This window comes from Bactrocera tryoni, chromosome 3 (genome assembly GCF_016617805.1).
Source record: "Bactrocera tryoni isolate S06 chromosome 3, CSIRO_BtryS06_freeze2, whole genome shotgun sequence".
NCBI classification, from domain to species: domain Eukaryota; kingdom Metazoa; phylum Arthropoda; class Insecta; order Diptera; family Tephritidae; genus Bactrocera; species Bactrocera tryoni.
In genome coordinates, this window is record NC_052501.1 from 73,472,857 (window position 1) to 73,494,890 (window position 22,034).

At 34.3% G+C, this 22,034-nt stretch overlaps 1 long non-coding RNA gene across 4 annotated transcripts in view; it reads left to right on the forward strand.

Annotated features, from left to right (window-relative positions):
• The window catches only part of LOC120770176, an 88,512-nt gene that overhangs the window by 44,701 nt on the left and 21,777 nt on the right, over positions 1-22,034 (forward strand). Inside the window, exons 1-2 of one of the 4 annotated variants that reach the window (XR_005704917.1) lie at positions 4,191-4,959; positions 5,171-5,374. This is a non-coding gene — a long non-coding RNA (uncharacterized LOC120770176). Of the gene's footprint in view, positions 1-160; positions 402-4,190; positions 4,960-5,170; positions 5,375-22,034 lie in introns of those variants that run through there. The other 3 variants (XR_005704916.1, XR_005704918.1, XR_005704919.1) reach the window with 3 other exon arrangements.

Consider the following 22,034-nt stretch of genomic DNA (forward strand, 5'->3'; position numbering starts at 1 on the left):
GTCTAACTCTTTATCACTGAAGGGAGCATAGATTGACTGTGTCAAAGCTTTTGGCAAGTCCAATGCTACTAGAATGCCGCTGAGTGTTGTTCTATATTTTCTTAATCATTGATTAATTTCCTCATTTAATATAAAAATTTATATTTTTTCAATTTCACAGACTTATCCATCCGCACTCGTACATGCATATGCAATTACTCGCGGCTGATCTTGTATGAACTGGAAACATAAAATAGAGCTCTGCTATATTACCACAATCTATTCATGCGTGTGCAACAGTGCGAATATTTATGTTGCGCTGCAAGAAAGAAACATGGAGAAATGAAACGCGAGAAAAGTGTAAAAGTTTGTTTGTAGCTGGACATGAGCTTGAACACGCAGCTGACTAAATACATACAAATGTAAGTAACTAGTGATTTTGTTGCATTACCACGCAATTACACCAAGAAATTATATAAATTTGTATGTAAGTATGTGTGTAAGCATTTGCAGTCATCGGCACATCACTCATGCGTCACGTTTTGGTGTCATTGCCAGTGTTAGCTAATATCGAATTTTCCAACCATGTTCTTCTTACAAACATTCTGCGCGATATGCGCTATGTAGTGGAGGCCTCTCAACACATACCATTTACTTACATATGCAAAGCTATTTATACGAACAGCTGTGCAAATATTTTGATTTATTTGTTAGGTTAGGTTAGGCTAGGCTAGTTTTAGTTGCAGTGATTGTGCGCAGTGAAAATGCTTAGAGGGAAGGGCTAAAAGGAAACTAAAATACAGAATGGAAGATGGCAAAGGCCTATATGTATAGGTAATAGTTCTCTTTGAAGATTTGAGCGGTACAACTACTGGTGCCATAAGAAATTTCTAAACACTTATAAATATATATAAGTAGATAATCCTACTCTTTGAGAGCTCACTGGTTCCATAAGAGATGTTTAGACCCATCTCTTTCAAAAGTATCCCAAATCAACACCAGAACCCACTGGCCTTCATTATTTGAGCGGTACAATTTCTGTAATTGTAAAGTAAGGTCCTGTCTCAACGAACAAAGACCAAACTCTACAAGTCCCTCATTATTCCCGTCCTGCTATATGGTACGGAGGCATACACTATGACATCATCTGATGAGTTGGCCTTAGGAGTGTTTACGAGAAAGGTTTTACCGAAGATTTATGCTCGTTTGTGCATTGGCAACGGCTAGTATCGCGGTCGAAAGAATGATGAACTGTACGAGATATACGGCGACATATATAAGTAGTCAAGAAACAGCGGCTGCGCTGGCTAGGTCATCTTGTCCGAATGGAAGAGAACACTCCAGCTTTGAAGGTTTTCCATTCAGTACCAGCCGGTGGAAGCAGAAGAAGACCTTCATTCCATTGGAGCGATCGGGTGGAGAAGAATCTAGCTGCACTGGTTTCTTGAATTGAAGCGAAATAGCGAAATGATGAAACAACTGGCGCGCTGTTGTGAACTCGGCCATATATATAACCATGTAAGCGCTGTCTACTCCAGTAAACAGCAAAAAAAAAGAAGAATTTTTTGGCACTCTTGAGCTCTGCCAAAGATCTCGGTGATAACTACATATATAAAAAACTACAAAACTTAAATGGAGAGAACACATTGTATGCCGGACTAATGACAAAAACTCGTTGAACATCTTCTAGAAATCCAGTCATATAGGAATTGAAGGAAATGAAAAGGCAGATGAGTAGGCTCGCCCGTTCTAAGCTAGGAAGATAGTTTCCTGAAGATGCTTTAGATTATTCAGTTCCGTCAAGGTTAGCTAGAATCAGTGAACTATAGAGGTACATCTCAAGCCTTGGAATACTAGAAGGGGAAGACCAAAAATCTTGAACTGTTAGGTGAAAGAGCTGGGCAACATTGTGGGGGTTATTACAAGATAATTTAATCTAATATCTCATCTTTATAAATTTGGTTAAGTAGAATCGGCTGTATCTGAGGCGTCATTCATTTGGGAGTGCCCCAAATATGGTTCAAGCAGCTTACGATTTAAGGTCTTAGATCAAGTATCCTCAGGGTAGCCAAAAAACATGCGTTTGAAGGCGAGTTAAAGTGAGAAGGCAAGAAGGGGTTTGGGACCCGACGCGTAAAAGACACCCCAATGAAAGGATGAAAACAGCCTCGAATGAGAGACCCTCCTTTCGATGACGATCACCGCAAATGCTTTAAGGATTACAATTTAAGGGAATGCGCGCGTCCGGTCCTTTAATTGGGAAGATGCCGTTGCCCAGCTGGGTAAAGGCTGACATTATCGCCGTCAAAGAAGTGTGATGAACGGGACAAGGACTGTGGCGATTAGCTCCTTGTGGAATTTACTACAGTGGCCATATAAAGCAGCGCAAATTCCGTCTCCTTGTCTGAAATCTCGCTTGGTATCGAACGGCTCGGAGAGGTACTGTCCATTTTCGTGATAAAAACATGGACTGGTTGGTTGGAAATCAACTTTTTCTCGAGAACACTTTAGGTGTTTCTAATGAAGAACGAAAACTTTTATGTATCTACATGATATGCACATTCATTTGGAACTTCTTCGTTCCTAAAAGATCAGTATGACTCAGTCAAGAACTTTCTGTACACTAAGTTTGAGAGTTTTTTCATTTCCTAAGCAGACGCCAGCATCGAAAACTTAAGATATTAACGTAATATATATTAATATGGGTGAGAAGCTGAGTCGACTTAGTCTTGTCCTCATGCCTGTCCGCCTGTATATACCCGCACTAGTCCCTCAGTTTTTGAGATATCGATTTTAAATTTTATACACATTCTTTTCCCTCCGAGAAGCTGCTTATTTGTCGGAATCGCCGATATCGAACCACTATACCATATAGCTGCCATACAAATTGACCAATCGGAATGAAGTCCTTATATGGGAAACTTTTTTATTTGACGAGATTTCTGCACGAAAACTATTATGATTTTTTTTCCGAAGCAACGGTGCAATCTCCGAAGAAATCGTTCAGATCGGACCACTTTACCATAAAGCTGCCATACAAATTGAACGATCGGAATCAAGTTTTTGTATATAACCTTTTGTATTTGTGAGGGGTATTATAGCTTGATTACCACCTTCTGGATAAATTTTCAATTTTCTATAATTGCTAATCCATATTTTTAATTCTGAACAACCTAGATCAACAACAATGCCGTTGGTTCACAGCAACGAACCTATTAGTACCAGCTCGTAACCGAACTGACTGGCGAATCTGCAAAGATCACTGCATTAAAATACATAAATATGCATGTAGATAGCTTGCAACGACTCTTTAATTAACGCTTTCTTAATTCTGCTCTCAATTAAAATGAACTCTATATAATATAGCGCTCACAACACTCAGCCCGTTTGTATGTGCATTGAGCTGTGATTTTGCCTCTGTTTATTGCCGCTTCAAACATCACCAGATTACAGTTTCAACTTGGCGTTTATCATCAGCTTACTTTATGCTGTTTTCATACTTTCTTTTTACAGTGTTTATGCCTTTAGCACAGACGGAGCATAAGTGCGCTCTTCAACGCCAGCCACAGCTCCACGCAACTCCATTTCCAAAGCACCAAAACAACGACAGCGAGTGCTGCTGTTGCTGCTAGTACGCCAACTTGAACTCCAGTTACGCCGGCATTGCCATTTCATTTCAAGTTTTTGGAAATTTTTATCATTTTCACAACTCCTGCAGCTTCGCTGCTTTCTTCAGCTCTTTTCTTGGCGATTTTCGTCACGCGAGCAGGTGTTCAACTATTTTCTTCGAGTAGCTTACATGATCGTAACAGCGCGGCGAGGCGGCGGGCGCTGACACAAAGTAGACAACTGTTCGGGCTACTGCTCACAGCGTTCGTGCGCGCGCGCCCGCTCTCGTTTGTGCTGGCGTGTGTTTGGCCTTTGTGGCTATCGGTCTGCTCCACGGCGTACGCCTCGTCGATCTGTTGGGCGGTCGCCGCCCGACTTGACGCTCAAATGCGCGCGCTCCGAGTTCAGCCCGTGCGCTGTCTGTCTGTCTGCCTTCGCTCAACTATTTATGATTTGTTTGCATCTTGTGCTCTTTGCTGTGTCCGTCCACTCTGCCAAAGTCGTTTAGCTTATTGGCGTCCACTCTTCTTCGCTGGCGCGCCATCTCACATCTTTCATACCTTGACATAAAAGTCTTTCACTTCTTCGTCAGCGCTTTAGTTCAATTTCGAACGGCTTCATGTCTAGAGCCGCAGTAGCGTCAATTGTGCCAACCGTATCATCCGGCAGTGTGGGCTATAGCGCGTAAGAATCGGCGTACGCAGGAAAAGACACCAAGACACACCAAGTTCAACGCAGTGCATGTACGCAAAAAGCAAAAAAGAGAAGAAAAAAAGTAGCATACGAAACGAAAAGTTCGCTAAGTGTTTATTTAGTTGCGAAAAGCCCGAACTGGGTCCAGTGCAAAGCCTGATCTTTATGTATCACCATCACATATACATATGTGCTTGTGTTCGCTATGCTTGACATTCAACGGTAAGCAGCCTAATCGAACGCTTCACAGACAACACGACAAAGCGACACTTTTGCATTTTTCAATTCACCAGCAATCCAAAAAAAAAAAACAAAAAACACCGGAAAGACCAACAACAGCCACAATTTTCACATTGCGTCGATCAACGTTTATTTCTACCTTCCTACTCTCTTTTTTTCAACTCGGCTGTTGCCAACAAAATTTTACTGCTGCTTATGTTGTTGTTGTTTTCGATAATGTTGTGCGTTGGCTGATCGCGTATCGGTCGTGTGTGTTGTGTGCGTGCGTGTGCGCGTGTGCGTTGTGCGCTTTGCGCGAGAAAGTGAAATTAACGGAGAAATTTTAAGTGACCAACAAAAAGAATTGTGTCTTCTTCAATATTCGTTAAAGAATCTGAAGTAAGGCGTGTACGAGCACAGCAACGGCATAAGCGTGTGGACTTTCGCAGCGTCGAGCAAGTAAATTGAAAACGCGTTTTCTTTCAATTTTTTTAATAAAAAAAAAGATCAGAAAAGCGTACGAGTTTCAAGCTAACTAAATATAAACATATATGGATGTACATGTATATACATAGTATATATATATACACGTTAATCTCCATATTTATATAGTTTTGTTGAAATTGTGAAACAAATAGTTATTGTTGTTTACTGTTTTTCTCAATCGAAGATCTGCAGCTGCACAAGGCCACTGACCCAATTTCCAAAATTACCGGATTATCAAAGAATCGTGTTGACTATCGTGCATTTGTGTGTGTGTGTTCAAACGAAATTGACCCAAAGAAAAGTGGAAATAAAGAAAGATTTTGTGAAGCAAAGTAAAAAGCATTGGTAATAAATACCCCACAATGGCCGCTCTGTAGAAAGTGAGTTTGTAAGTTAATGTATAGAACTTTTATTCTGCTATGAGCTTAGCATATAAATAAGAAAATAAAGATGTTGATGTTTTCGTTCAGCATATAGGAAATCTTATACTTATTACTTCGGTTAAATATATTTATGATAAATTTCCAAGTTATTTTCTTATTAATTTCAACCTAAATAAACGTTGCATTTTAAATGAGCGATTTTTTCCATAAAAGTAAGCTGAATAAATTCGTTTTAAAGTTAATTTTTTATATGACTTAATTATTTATCAACATTTGTCGATAAATTATAACGATTTTTTCAAAGTATTATCGATAAATATAATCAATGCATTTCAATTTAATGATTTATAAAAGTGATTTTTTCGTTAAAATTGGCGATTAAGATATTTTTTTTAATTAAATAAAATTTTTATCAAAAATTTTCGATAAATTATATCGAAATTCTCAAAATAGCAACGAAAAAATTAGTGAGTTTTATGATTTTTTTTATTGAACTTGTGGCTTTATCAGAATATTTTGTTTAACTTATATTTGAATAAAAAAATTTTCGGAAAATTATAACGGTAATTTAAAAATCATAATCGATAAAAATAATTTATAATTTATTATAATCAACACATTTATTTTTCACAATTTATAAAAGCGATGTTTTCGATAAAAATAATCGATTTAAATATATCAAATGTTATCGATAAATTTAACGATATTTTCAAAACAGTATCGGAAAAAATTAGTGAATTTTAAGAAATTTTTGTTGTTGTGGCCTTCACAATTCTTTATATAACTTATATTTGTGTAACAAAGATTCGTGAAATTAAAACGGTACTTCAAAATATTATCGATACAAATAAACAGTACATTTTCATTTCTTAGACTAGTGGTAGGTGTAATCAGATTTTTTTAAATAACGTAAACTTTTCTGTTTTATTGTAACGGTACTTTCAAACTTTTATCCATAAAAACAAACTGTTTTTGCTTAAGGGGTCAGTAGGGTAATCTTTTTTCATTTTTTTTTTTGTTTTTGCATTTTCTGTTCCCTTATACCTTTAGAATTATTATAGAAACCCACTTTACCATTAGAAGGTTTCGAAAAATGCCCAAAAATAATAATACTGCTCGACGTTCGGAGCACTCGGAGTGCGCACTTCAAATTTGAAGCGCGTTTTTCTTAAAACATACTTTTTTAAACGGACATGATTCCGGTCGTTAGTTTGTTTATACACTCCACGATATACCTCATGATATGTGAAAAAAGTTCTATTGTGGAATACAAATTTCTATGAAAAAAAAATGTCACAAAACCGGCCAGATTACCCTACTTACTTTTAAATTATTTTCGATAAAAACAAGGATTTCTCATAAAATTCAAAGTCTTATTTCTCTAATTATGTTTGTATCTTCAATTTTCAGCAAAATTTTTTCGTTAAAATTAATTGTTGTTTTTATAATTTTTATCGATAAATATTAACGCCACTTTTTTAATTGTTTTCGATAAATACTACAAAATTTTTTGTGTTGGTGATTTTTTGCATAGAAATGTGTTGTATATAACTTAAATTTTATAAAATTTGTTTTATAAATTGAAACGGTATTTTCAAAAATTTCCCGATAAAAACAAGCGTTCATTTTAAGTTTCATGAATTTGTGGTTTTATCTGATTTTTGTTATTTAATTAAAACTTTTGTCAAAATTTATAAATAAAATTTATTCAAATATCGATAAAAATAGTCGATATATGTATGTATATATTTTCGGTTTTCATGTATTTTTTTATATAAAAGTTTTTGTTAAACTTTATTTTTATCACATTCCATTATACATTTTTTCAAAACTTAAACAAATATCTATAAAAATAATCGATATATGTATGTATGTATATATTTTCGGTTTTGTTCTAATTTTTTAATAAAAATTTTAGTTAAACTTTATTCAAATACCGATAAAAATAATCGATAAATTTATTTTCGGGTTTCATCTAATTTTTTTTTTTAATTTTCGTTAAACTTTATCGATATTTTCATATATTTGTATCATAAATTTTTTTTCAAAATATTATCGATAAACACCAGCGTTTCATTTTAAATTTCGTGAATTAGGGGAAGGTTTTAATGCATTTTTATTAATAAAACTAATATTTTATTAACATTTTTCGATCAAATATTTGATATACATATTTTCGGTTTTCATCTAATTCTTTATATCAAGATTTTCGTCAAACATTCTCAATATGTCCTATCTAATGTTTCCTTTTTCGGATAGACATTTTATATGTGTTTGAGTATTAATCAAAAATGCATTTTCTGTAAAGCTTTGTTTTTCAAATAAAACTTTAAACTTTATAGATTATCGATATTTCATATTTTTTGTGATGATTTTTGATAAAAAATAATCAACATGTTTATCTCATTAAGCCAGCTATGTTACCACTCTACCCATTTTAAACTCCAACAAAAACATCACAAGAAATCTATCTGGTGTCTCGTGTAAGCTTCATCCAGAGGTTTAAAGAACTCTTTGACCCGGAAGAACTATTATTTACATACATATGTATGAACTAACATTTAGGGCGTGCAATATTTTTTAAGTAAAGGAAATCAGATACGCGTAAAAAGTTAATGTATCACGCATTCCTTACTTCTGATTAACAAACCGTAGTGATCTCCAACGTGTTAATGAATCATAAGTGGTAGATGGCCGCATACACATGTATGGATTTCACAGGGGTTAGCGAAATCTTTCAAGGTTATAACAGTACATTAAACATAGCATAAAATCATGTATGAAAACTTAAGCGCAATATACATACGTATGTATGTGTGTAGATATGTATGAATGAATGAAATGAATTATATATTTACATACGTATATGGTTGCAGGTAATAATACGCACATATGTATATACCTGCATATATACATACGAGTATGTACATATATAGTACTAAATGACTTGATGTATCAACAATTTCACTAAACTTCCATTGAAATTTCAATGAAACTTTCCCGCGCGCACTCTGAGACTCACTTGTAGTGGTGACGCCGTAAATCAAACAACAACAACAACAACAAAATAATTTGCGACTAAGTAAATAGTGCAGTTAGCACATATTTGTTGTATTTGTTATTGAAATTTACACATCGAACGGAACGGAACTCGTACAACTCAAATGTATCCCTATGCAAAAAAGAAAAAAAATAATAAAAATCCAAAAAACTAGAAAAACCGCGACAGAAACGTTACACACAGCTTCAAGTACATACATACATACTTATACTACGTGCGTATGGCTGCGTTCGTGTATGTGTGCGCGTTTGCAATTGTGCGTATGTGTGGGGCTGACGATTGCGCATGCGCTTGAGATGATGTTATAAAAAGATCTGCCAAAGTGACTGCCGCGTGAGGCGGTTTTTGCGCTTTTTGTAAACAAAGGAGCGCTGGCACGCTGTCGACATACCGACATACTTACCGATTTACCTACAGACCAGTATCGGTGCTTATGTAATCATGGGATAGCGTAATGATTTAACTGTTAAAAGTTTTACGCTGGAAGCAGGGTGGCAGATTACACAATTAATGATTAAATTAGCTGAGTTTTCGATACTTTTTTGGTGAAGCATTCACAAACAGTTATACCTTATATACTTGTAAATACAATACTTGTGCAACAAAGCATTGTACTCGTATACATATATGAATATATGTACATATGTATTGTGTGCTCTTTTTTAGCGTTAAACCTAAAAATTTAAAAATTTCTGGTTGTAATTTTTTTTTTAGTATAAAAAATTTTAAAATTTTTAATATTGAAAAAAAAAACTGCTATACAAACCGAAGACCATTTAAGACAATTTAATATTTTTTATAAAAAAAATTATATATTAAACGTTATTATTTACATACATTTACTAAAAAAAAATAATATTAAGTTTTCATTCAAAGTTATTTGTTTTATAATTTCTTAAAAATACGCTAGAAATATTAATAGAAAAAGAAAAGTATATAAAAAATAATTTTTTGTTTTCGTAAATTTTAATATATTTAGAACCAGTTTAATTATAAAAATCTATAACTAAATTTCCTAAATACGCAATGAGGATGAATTGTTGTAGTAAAATAAAGTAAAAATATGCAAAAATAATTTCAAATTCTTTTCATATTTTTTGTTTTATTAAGCTTTGGTTTTAAAAGTAAAATATACTCTATTAAAATGAAAAATTAAAAAGAGTGAAATAAAATTCACTAAAAATTACTGTTTTCAGCAATTCTGTATTTTTTCTAAGTTAAAGAAAATAATTACAAAAATTTCTTTAAATAGTATTTTCTGTCAACTTTTCTTATTTGAACATTAACAACAAAAAAATTAAATAAAACATGATAATATTATAACCAAATGCGGCTATGTTAAAGAAATAAAAAAAAATTAAATAATAATATTCAGATGTTAGATATATACAAACAATTAGTAAAAAAAACTTCATAATTTTGTTTAGCATTTTAATTATTTTTAATTTCTTTTCCTGTTAAAAAATAATAATTTTATAAAAAAATAGTTTTTTTAAGATTGAAGTAGTCACAAAATAAGGTCATGTTACAAAATTGAACAAAAAAAAAATAAATAAATAAATAAAAATAATAAAAAATTATATAAATAATAAACCAAAAGAAAATACATTGTTAGAGAGTACAGAATAAATTCATTGAAAATAACAATTTTAAAAACGCTTTTCCTTTTTCTTTTCATAAATACAAATAAATAATTTAATGAAAAAAAAAATTTTAATTGCAGTAGTGACAAAATAAAATTATGTTACAAAAAATAAATAAATAAAAATAATAAAATATTAATAAACTAAAATAAAATATTTTTATATATTTTTTTTACAATTTCTATGAGAAATAAAAATAAATTCGAAAAAAAGTTAAAAAAAAATCAAAAGAATATTTTTTTAATTTTATAAAAAAAATGATATTGCAGATTGAAGAGGTGACAAAATAAGGTTAAAAAAGAAATAAATAAAAAAATATAAAACTAAACTTTTTTGAATTACAATATAATAAATATTTTAAAAACCGCAGTTTTATAAATTTTAAGTAACAATAAATTCGAAAAAATATTTTAAAAAATCCCTATAAATTTTTAATGATACAATAAAACGTTGCCAAACAAAGGCAAATATTTAAATATATTTCGTATTCAGTATTTAAGAGGGCATAAAAGTAAAACACACGAAATAAATAAAAAGCAAAGATAAATTATAAAAAAAAAACTAAAATAGCGTTTAACAAGTAATAAGTAAAGGCATTATTTAATTTAAAAGATAACAGAGCTAAACTTAAATTTTTAAACGTTAAATATATACATATATGAAAACAAACAAAGAAATCTAAAAATTAAAACAAAATTAAATTTGTGAATACATATAATAAACTTTAAAATAAAAATTAATAAACTTTGCATTAAAAAAGTTGAATAAAAAATTTTTTGAATGAAATTTAATTTATTATTTTTAATACATTTTTTTATTACCAAAAAAATTTTTTTTAACGGCAAATAAGCCGTTAAATATATGAAAAAATAATAATAAAAAAGTTAAGCAATTAAATTTAACTCATTACTTGAAAAAATTTGTTTATTTTAACCAACAAATAAGAAATTTAAAACTTTGAAGAAGCTATTTTTAATATAAAAAAATTGAAAAAACATATTAATGTAAATAAATTCAATTTTAAATATTTAATTATAAAAATTTAAGTAAATAAAATTTGTAATTAAATAAATTTTCAATTTTAATTAAATATTTGTTTTATATTATTTTTACAATAAAATGTATTATAATTAGTTTTAGTTAATATTTTTTAAATTTTTCTAATGAAATGAACTTTCAAAATTTTTAAAATTTTTTAAATATTTGTTTTATATTATTTTTAGAGTGAAAATGTATTATAATTAGTTTTAGTTAATATTTTTTAAATTTTTCTAATGAAATGAACTTTCAAAATTTTTAAAATTTTTTTAGTCCAAAAAAATATAATTTTTTTATCGACAAATAAGCAGTTTAATACATGAAAAAAATAAAGTAAGAAAAAAGAAGTTGAGCAATTGACATAACTATCACTTACTTTTTAAATACTTAATAAAATTTGTTGTTTTTTTTATCAACAAATAAGAAAAAAACTTTGAAGAAGCTATTTTTGAAGTAAAAAAAAAATTAGAAGAACAAATTGTTGTTTTCATTATAATTCAATATTAAAATAAAAAAAATAAAATTAAAAAATAAGTAATAAAATAAATTTGAAATTTTTAATTAAATATTTCATATTTTATGTGTTTAATAATTATTACCAACTGATTTCAATTAATTTTTATACAAAATGCATAAAAAAAATATTTACTTCGGAAAATATGATTTAAATTTCGATTCAAAAATCAACAGTAACCTTTAAAGCTTTAGATAGTACATACATACATACATACATGTATCCATATGCATATATGCACATTTTTATGTATACATTTAATATAACTCGTTTGTGTGCGCAAATGATGGCCCACGTCCGCTGCTGACGAAATGATTTATCTGCGCTTACGCCAAGCGCCACCATGACTGAGGCGCATCCATTAAAAAAAAGGCAACAAAAACAAAAACAGCAAGTGCAGCAATCATTCATCATTCATCAAAAATCGCCAGCAAGTGAGCCAAAAACCGTTGCACCGCAGCAACCGGTCAAGTTAAACGAGCGCGAGAGCCAATCAATCTCCACGTTTATCAGCTCAGGTCCACACGGGCAGCAGCCAAACGGGCAATGCTGTGCGCATACATAAGTGGACAAACAAGCAGACATACACACACAGACACAATATATTAATATTTAAAAAATATCTCAATGGAAAAACCTTTTTTTGGGGACAAGTGCATGAAGCGATGTGCACTAATTTGTGTAGCTTGTGTATACATACATACATACATATGTACGTGTTTGGTATATAGCTATGTTATATCTATAAGACATATGTACATGCATGTATACTTACATGTTCGCCTGTATGTGCGTGTGACCCACTTCCACCTGTTGTATCTAGCGGCTGGTAGACTTTAGTACTACTTGTTGCCGTTGTTGTTGCGCCATAGCGGCCTTTGTTAATGGCCCAAAACGTTAAAACGTAAATGTGTCGCCCTCAACGTCGACGTCGGCGCATCAACATTTAAGCCGTCTTGAAAGCAACGTTCGCGCATGCGTGCAGCACACTCACACATACAGCCGGTACCTTATAGCGTCGCGAACGCGCTCGTTAAATCGTGCAGTTATGCGAGTGCGTGCGCGCCTCAAAGTGTGTCTACAGTTATATGCATATGTAGGTGTGTGTGTGTGTTATGTTCTTTGACGCTATCGCTTACTTTCTTCGCTTGTGCTTCCGCTTACAGCACCGCGCGCTGCGCCCGTCGTTGCCAGCTTGTTTGCTCTCTTTCGTCATACGTTCTGATGGCAACAGTGGCCGCGCTCGTTGTAACCAGTTCTGCAATCTAGTCGACCAAACTCAGCCGAACATTCATTCAATTCGACTTACTGACTTATATCAACGCACATACATATGTATGTGTGTATGTATGTGCCTGGACGCGTAAGCGGTAAAAATTTTAATTGCTATGTTGTTGTTGTTGAATCTTTAATTTTTTTTGTGAAAGAAAAACGAAAAATGATTTGACCTACTTCCGCATTACGGTTTATTTAGCCTAAAAACATAACCAGTTAACTAGTCGGTCGGCGACCAGGTTTCTGGTTCGAGTTCGAAGGCGGTTTTATATGTTTTCGAAATTAATGGGAAAGCAAGCGATTTGGCGTTAGGCTATAAAAATTCTTTAAGCTTCCATTTCTAATTCCATGTAAATGGAATGCCAATTTTTTTATGAGTCATAATCCATTATGGAATTTCCAATTAAAGCCTGGCTTTTAACAAACAGTGAGCTTTTAGTTTATGGCTCTTCAATGCAAAAACGAACCAAGACTATCGCAAATCTGAATAATTTTGACCAATAAAGTATGACTGGCAATGGTTCTCAGCAAACACCTTTCACATGAAATAATTTCGAGATATTTGCTCTCCAAAAGTTCTCTAAAAGAGATGACTTTATTTTGAACGAATTATTCATCTAGTTAAAATGTTCAGATCTTAAGGGAAGTGTTCTCTCAATAAATCCATTGTTTGACGCGAGGTTTGGGAAGTGGTACCTTCTTGTTTAAACAAAAATTTCGGCGATAACACGAGCTTCAGTTTTAGGCATCAAATAGTCGGCCATAATGGCGCGAACACGGTTGCCATTGACCGTAACGTTCCCACAGGCATCATGTTTGGAGAAATGTGGAGCGATGATTCCACCGGCCCGCAAACCAAACCAAACCGTTGTTTTTCTGTATAAACTGGCAGCTCTTGAATCTCTTCAGATTGCTCTTCATCCTAAATGCGGCAGGTTTGCTTGTTTATATATCCATTGAGCCAGAAATAGACCTCAGCGCTGAACAAAATTTGGCTCTATTTCGAGGAAAAGGTCGGATCTTTTTGGAACTTTTCAGGAACCCAAACAGCAAAGCGATGTCGCTTGGTTAAGTCGAGCGGCTTCAGCTCTTTCTCATGCTGCTTGTTGTTGAGTGTAAAATTATACTAATAAAGAGGAAATTTAAGCAATCCACAATGGCATAATGATATCAAAGATGTCAAGAGATAATCTGTAGATTACCAAGAAATTTGGGTCTAACTGCATGGTCTAATTACATCAGCCTATCTGAGTCTCAAGCAAATTAATTTAATTACAAACTTTCTACCTCGAAGCATAAGCTATTTTGAGCAATGTACAGAGATATCCCGTGGAACTCATCAATGTGACAATTCGACAATTTTGGATTCCAGTCCAGTAAGATCAGCAATTGTAAGCTTTCTAACTGGTAAACAGCCGGATGTTCACATGAAATGTATTTTTCTTCCGATATCTCAAACGAGAAAGCATCTCTTTGAAGTAATATATAGAGCTTTCGGCTTGGTTTATGAGTGGTTTTAGGGATCTAAACCTCTCAAGATCGGGAAATTTGTTTTTATACGCTTTGTATATTAAGTTTGCCACGAAGTTTGTGACACCCAGCAGAAAACGTTGGAGACACTATAAAATATATAATTTCCTTTTGAAGATTCCAAGTGAAGTCAGGTTCTTCCCCACCCGGTCTTCCCAACGGAATGGAGGTCTTCCTCTTTCTCTGCTTCCCCCGGCGGTTATTGCGTCGAATACTTTCAGAGCTGAAGTGTTTTCATCCATTCCAGACCCTATAAAATATATACATATGAATGATCAGCATGATAAGCTGAGTATTTAGCCATATACGTCTGTCCATTTGTCTGTATATATGCGAACTAGTCGCTCCGTTTTTCGAGATATCGATAAAATTTTGCTCACGACCTTCGTGTGGAAAGCTTTTTCACATAACGAAATTTTTTTTCACGAAACTTGCTCTCTGTGGAAATGGTTCAGATCGAATCACTATAGCATATGGCTGCCATACAAACTGACCAAACAAAATGAAGTCCTTGTATGGAAAACTTTTTCATTTGACGAGATATCTTCAAGAGATTTGGCACAGATTGTTTTCCAAGTCAACGGTGTAATCCGAAGAATGGCTTAGATCGGATCACTATAGCACATAGCTGCCATACGAGTATAAATAGACCGAACGAAATCCAGCTCTGGTAAGGAATCTTTTGCTAGAGTTTTCTCTTGTTTGTTGTTGTAGTTGATATTTTTGTAATTTCTAAGTTACATCTTGGTTACTCAAGTTTCATCTTGGTTACTCAAGTTTCATCTTGGTTACTCAAGTTTCATCTTGGTTACTCAAGTTTCATCTTAGTTACATTCCTTAACTTTAAAGATGTCCAAAATCAAAGCTGCCTTTTTTTCATGACTACCAGCCGTCTTGTCCCACTAAAATATCGTTCGGTAACTATATCGACAGCAGTCTTCGTTCGATAATAATTTTGTGTTTCAGACATCTTTATGTGCGCGTTGAACCACATACACACTTACATAAATAAGGCATACACAAATACACAGCTTGAACACAGAAAAAAATATTGATTACGAATGACTTTCTCACTTTTGTCTTTTGTTGCCGCATCGTTTGTTTTGCCACATTATCGTCACAATGTTAAATATGTATTTAACCCATTTAACGAACGATTATTTTGACTCGGTCATAATACCCACAAACACGCATACACAAGTTTGCACCGGGTCATGGCCACACAGAGCGGTCACGCTTTAAGCTGCCAATACCTCAATACCGTATGTGTGCATTTTCTCTTTCACTACCTATCAGCTGCTCTGCTTTGTGGCACTTGCTTCATTTTTAATGTGCTTTTTTACAGCGTTTATTTTTTTTTTCTTTTATTTTCAATTTGCTTCAACTCAAGCAACTGCGCTAAAAGCGAGTTGCGATGGATTTTCCTTACCAGTGGCGCGACTTTGAAGAAAATCAAGTTGAATTCATTTATATTTTTGCACAAACTCTGTAAAGCTGCAATTTAGGCAAGTCGAGCTGACAATGTACTTGATTTTCGGGGAATTTTTGTTTACTTTGGAGCTGAATGGGTTAGGTTAGTTTAAGGTTTTTAAAAAAAATGCAGTTTTCTTGTGGCCTTTAGTACACTTTAGGGCTTAGTTTCACAGTAAGATAGTTTTCATGCCATGAACTGGGGCTTTTAAGTTTGTAACATCCAAAAGGAAACGTCAGAGATCCTATAAAATTTTTGCATATATAGTATAAAAGATCTGCCAACGATTTAGCCTTGTCCATTTAGCATAACAAACAGACTGATCGATCAAATTTTAATTCTTGCAAGGACCACTCTTTTATTTGACAAGATAATTTCAAGAAATTTGACACCGATTATTGTTTAATATAATAATAAACTATGTCATTCTCCGAGTATATTGATCAGAGTGAATCGTTCTTGACAATTTTGTGAAAATAGTGACGGTTTTTCGTCTCTTTAATTTCGAATTTCCATAGAGACTGTGGTCTCTAGCGCCTTCTTACAAATGTCTCCAAAGACTGGTCTAACAGGTTAATAGAAAAGTCCGTGGCCAGACTCATAGATTTATACGATTTTTATTTAGCCCTGACTTTCTAAAGGTGCGTGAATAAATTTGGAATCTGTCGGATTATTTTTCTTCTATATTGGCATAGTACTGCTTACGCGGTTATAGCCGAATTGAAGATTCTAAATGTAGCCAGGTCCTTCTCCTCTTGATGTTTCCAAAGCGGGGGAGGTCTTACTCTTTTACTGCTGGCGGGAACTGCGTCTAAAACTTTCAGGGCTGAAGTGTTTTCGTCTTTACGTGCGACATGACCTGGCCAGCATAGCCGCTGTCTCTTAATTCGCTACTCATCAACAGCTCATCGTTCTACCGACTGCGGTATTCGCCGAGGCCAATGCACAAAAAGCCGTAAATTTTCCGCAGAAACTTTCTCTCGAAAACTCGTATCGCCCGACTCATCGGATGTTGCCATCGTGCAGGCCTCTGCACCATATAGCAGGACGGGGATGATGAGTGACTTGTAGAGTTTGGCCTTTGTTCGTCTAAAGAGGACTTTGCTTCTCGATGGTCTTTTCAGTCGGAAGTAGCACCTGTTGGCACTAGCTAACACTAGCTATTCTGCGGCTCGGGCCTGAGGCTGACGTTGTTATTAATGTTGGTTCCAAGATGGACGAAATTATTCACGACTTCGAAGTAATGACTGTCAACAGTGACGTGGGAGCCAAGTCGCGAGTGCGACGACTGTTTGCTTGATGACCGGAGGTATTTCGTATTGACATCGTCCTTCTCATACGAAGCTGTTGTCTTCTTTTCATTGGGGGTGTTTTTCACGTGGAGGGTTCCAAGCGCAGCGCACAACCCTGGGAAGGAATGTTTTGCCTTCTCACTTTAGCTCGCCTTCAAACGGATGTTTTTTGGCTACCTAAAAGATACTTGGTCTAATGCCGGCAGTCGAGAGCTGCTTGAACCATATGTAAAATAATCGTTTCTGGCCACTTCCAAGTGAAGGAAGCTCAGATAACTCTCCTCACTTATGTAAACTTCTACATATGGTCTTCGAATTACTTCCGCATCCAGCTTATTTTCCAGATCTGTCCCAAGCGACTATTTCCTGTTCTCAGAACTCAAATGACTGCTCTTTGGAAAGAAATTTCCTCGAATGAGGAAGTCAACGGCTTAACCGAGACCTATTTTGAAGCTAAAGACTAATCGTACTACAAAAATAATATCGAAAAGTTGGAGGGTTGCCATAATCAGTGTATCACTCTTGAAGGGAACAATCAAGAACTTCAAGTAATTCATTCCAACCTCCTAACAGCTCAGACAGAACTAACTGCAGCTTCTGAAATCAAAACTCGAGGCAGCTTTTTGACAAAAAAATGCGTTTAAAAATGTTAAATTGTCAAAGTTTGAACATATTTTAGTCCCCTAGAAATGTGGTGTATGTTTTGAGGCCCTATGTTCCACCTAGGAACTACGGGAAAATATATATAGAAACCCCTAAGATTACGCTATATAACTATATGCACGTATATACAAATTTATACTTCTTTCACTGTAATATATCTGTGTATGTTCCACCGTCTGTATGTTTGCATGTACTTATGCATTGTAAGGCAGTTAATCGCGCTTTCAAAGTGTCATAGTTCGCATTTGTCAAGCATTGAGTGGCACTCTATTTGTTCGCCGACATGGAACTACATACATACCGGCATGCCTTTGTACAATTATTTGTGGTTGTGTATGTACATGCCTTGCTTTACTGCCGACGTCCATTCCATAATAAAAATAGTAATAATACTAATCATTATCATCATCACTGACACATCACATAATGTATGAAAGAAAGCTAGGCAAGTGATGGTCAGCGCAGGCACACAAACACACACGCATACATACATACAAGTACATACAGTGTCAAATAAAAAATACAAAATGTTTATCAAACATATCACGTTCAAGTAACACTTTTTTGGTCATTGACACGTCCACGTACACACACATACTGACCGGCACACACACATATACATACATACATCTTAAATACATGCATATAATTATATTTTTATTTGCGTGCACATATTTTATATAAATATCTATGTAGTAGTTATATTGCAATTTATCCACATTGTCGAAATCAGTCGACCGTCCGATATATCCATAGTCGCACACGATTGCTTAAGCAGTGCCTCCGTAAGTGCGTCGCAACCGAGTTAAGCAGCCCACACGGCACATCATATCGCTACTTATGTCGCGCTATCGTAATGATAGTCTCATATACTATATGTAAATAGTTATAAATATATTTATATGTTCGTAAATTTAAACGATTAGTCTAGTTTTTACTCTTCCCTTAAATTAGTGCTTAGGGGAAGAAAGGATGGGTGGCCAAGAAGTGTTAACTGGGCATTGCCTTTAAGGTAGCACGAATCAGATAAATCATGCCATAATTGTTAATATTTGGTTCTTGACTTCAAAGCAGAATGGATCTGATAAATCATATGAGTACAGTTTTGAATGGAGTGATAATATAGCTTTAAGGAATCTCACTAATTAAAATCGAAAAAACTTGAGAGATGAGATAAACCTCAGAGCTATGTATATTGTGTAGCCTAAATATTATAAAAATTTTAATATATAATACCGGGTTTTTCAAAAAGAGCGCTAGAAAAGTTCGGATATCAATGAAATTCTTTATTCCTGAGAAAGTACATTCTATGCCTTTATGTATGGAACTCGATTTCTTTTGTATGCCCGTGGTGACCGGCACGCTTGCAGAAATCCAGACACTAAAACCAATTTTCGACGGTTTTCAAGTATAAATCGGCCGTTACTGCTGCAATTACACGTTCGATATTCGCACGAAGTTCATCAATCGTCGCTGGCTTGTTGGCATAGACCATAGAATTTTCGTAGCCTCACAGGAAATAGTCTAACGGTGTCAATTTGCACGAGCGAGGCGTCCCATTGACTGGGCCATTTCGTGAGATACGTTCACCAAACTTGGTTTTCAATAATCGATTGTGACATTCGATGTGTGGCTTGTGGCGCCGTCCTGTTGAAATCACATATTGTCCAAGTCCCTATCATTCAATTCGTGCCAAAAATATTCGGTTGTCATTGAGCGGTAGCGACTCCCATTCACAGTAACGTGCCGGTCTTGATCATCACAGAAGATGTTCGGCCCAATGACGCCGCCAGACCATAAACCGCACCGATGCAAAGCTGTCTCCTGTGGATTGCTGCCTAACTTCTTATGCATATTTTAATTATGGACGAAGTCATTCAGCCAGAAATGAGCCTCATCACTGAAGACGATTTTTAGATGAAAATACGGATAATTTTCTAATTGTTACTCAGGCTAATTCACGAACAAACGACGATTCAGGTGGTGAAGCGGCATTAGTTCTTGCGTCAATTTGATCTTGTAAGGATGTACGCAAAGATATTTTCGCCACAACGACGTCACAGAGATTCCTTGAGAACAACGTGTGAGAAACTGATTTGGATCTTTCTCAATTGATGCGCTACCGGCAGCAATATTCTCGACGCTACGGGCACTTCTTTGTCTCACTGGCAGGGGAATATTTTTTACTATGCCTGCGGATACAAATTTTTCCACTAGACGCTCAATTGTTGATCTGACATGATGATGATGACGACCATAAATGGGACGTAGCGCTCTTAAAGTTGAGGCCACTGCCTCCGAATTTCGGTAGTAAATTTTAATAATTTCGACTCGTTGTTGGATCGTATATCTTTTCGTGATGAAATGGCAAACTTCACTGAAGAGAACTGTCAAAAGAGCGGAAAAAATATGACGACGTTTGCTGTTCCAACTACACTTTTAATCAAGAAAGCCATTCCAACCTCCTAACATCTCAGACAGAACTACCCAAAGCTTCTGTAATCAAAACTCGACTCTTCTTCGGAGTGTGCATTGCGGATCGTCCGAGTCGCCTGAGACGAAACTGTGCTTTTCTGCCACAACTTACAAACTATTATACTTTCTGCGCGTTTATTAATAAATTTTCTATTTTTATATTATTTATTATTTTCGTTTACTATTGTAGCAATGCGTTTATCATCACTTTATTGTTGTGTCTTCGTTGCAATTACTGCACTGGCTGGGAATTTAGTATTCTGTGAGCGACTCATATACATATAATATATAGTATAACGGCATACTCGTATTCACACCTACGCAGCTACACACACACATACACTCACATATAACTGTAAATAAGCATGCAGACGGCTGTTGGATTTCGAAAAGTGAAATTTTCTTACGACTTTTATTGTTATATACTTACGCACACAGCCACTTAGACAGGCTTTAAAAGTTGGACTTTGCACGCTCGACAAAAGCAGTTTACTTTGTGTATATTTTTTTTTATATTTTTAATCACCGTTTTTGTTGAAGACCTGCCTAACTGTTGTGCTTGTCATAATTTCTGCATTTGAACGAGTTTGACGATCTTTCAAGTTTAATACGAATTTGGTTAAAGGAAAATTTGCAAAATAGTGTTACCTATTTATAGTTGATGGCTGAGTGTCAAAATGTCAAGAAAACAAGAAAAAAATAGTAACTTTTGTTGTATCGAAGCTATAATACCCTTCACAAATAAAGACTAACATGATCTTGGTCGTTCAGTTTGTTTGACAGCTATATGATATAGTGTTTCGATCTAGAAAATTTCTCCGCATATTGTAGCGTTGCTTTGGACAATCATTTCTGCCAAATTTCATTAATATATCTCCCCTAATAAAAAAGTTTTCCTTACAAGCACTTAATTCCGATCGTTCAGCTTGTATGGCAGCTATATGTTATAGTGGTCTGATCTTTTTGACAAATGAGCAGCTTCTTGAGGAGAAAAGGATGTAAGCAAAATTTCATGCCGATATCTCAAAGATTGATGGACTGTATTCAGACTGTCCGTTTGTATTAGATATGTTTTGATTCATATTTTCAAGTTGATGCGCGTAATAGCTTCGGAGATACAGCTTTGAGAACTTGTGCTCTCGAGGCTAGCTAGGCTAAGTGCGCTGTCTTTAAACTTGTTTTTCTCGAAACTGTGGTTTTGAAATTGGTTGGCAAGATTTATCGAGATCTACTGAACTGATCTTTACGAAATTTTACATAGGCTAGACTAGACTGTCCGTTTGTATTACTCAATATAATAATGTTTTTTTTTTTTATGAAACATTTTTAATATGTGGCAACACTATTTTTAACCAGGTGGCAACCATCTTATAAAAATATTTCCGACTCTAAGCTTTTAAACTTCTGCAGTTTTCAGTAGTACTTGGTTTAATAGTGTTTTTTTATGAATTTTAAACATCTGGCAACCATACAATTTTGATTTGTTTTAAACAATTTAAATATTGAAGTTAAATTCGATGCAGCTTTCATTTTTTTTAATGTAATGCCCATCATAAATAAATTTTTTTTATTATTTTACATATGTATACAATTTTTAACCAGGTGGCAACTATGTTATACAAATATTTGCGTTTCTAAGCTTTTAAACTTCTGCAGTTTGTATTGCTACTTAGTCTTTTAGTTTTTTGTATTAAAAATTATAA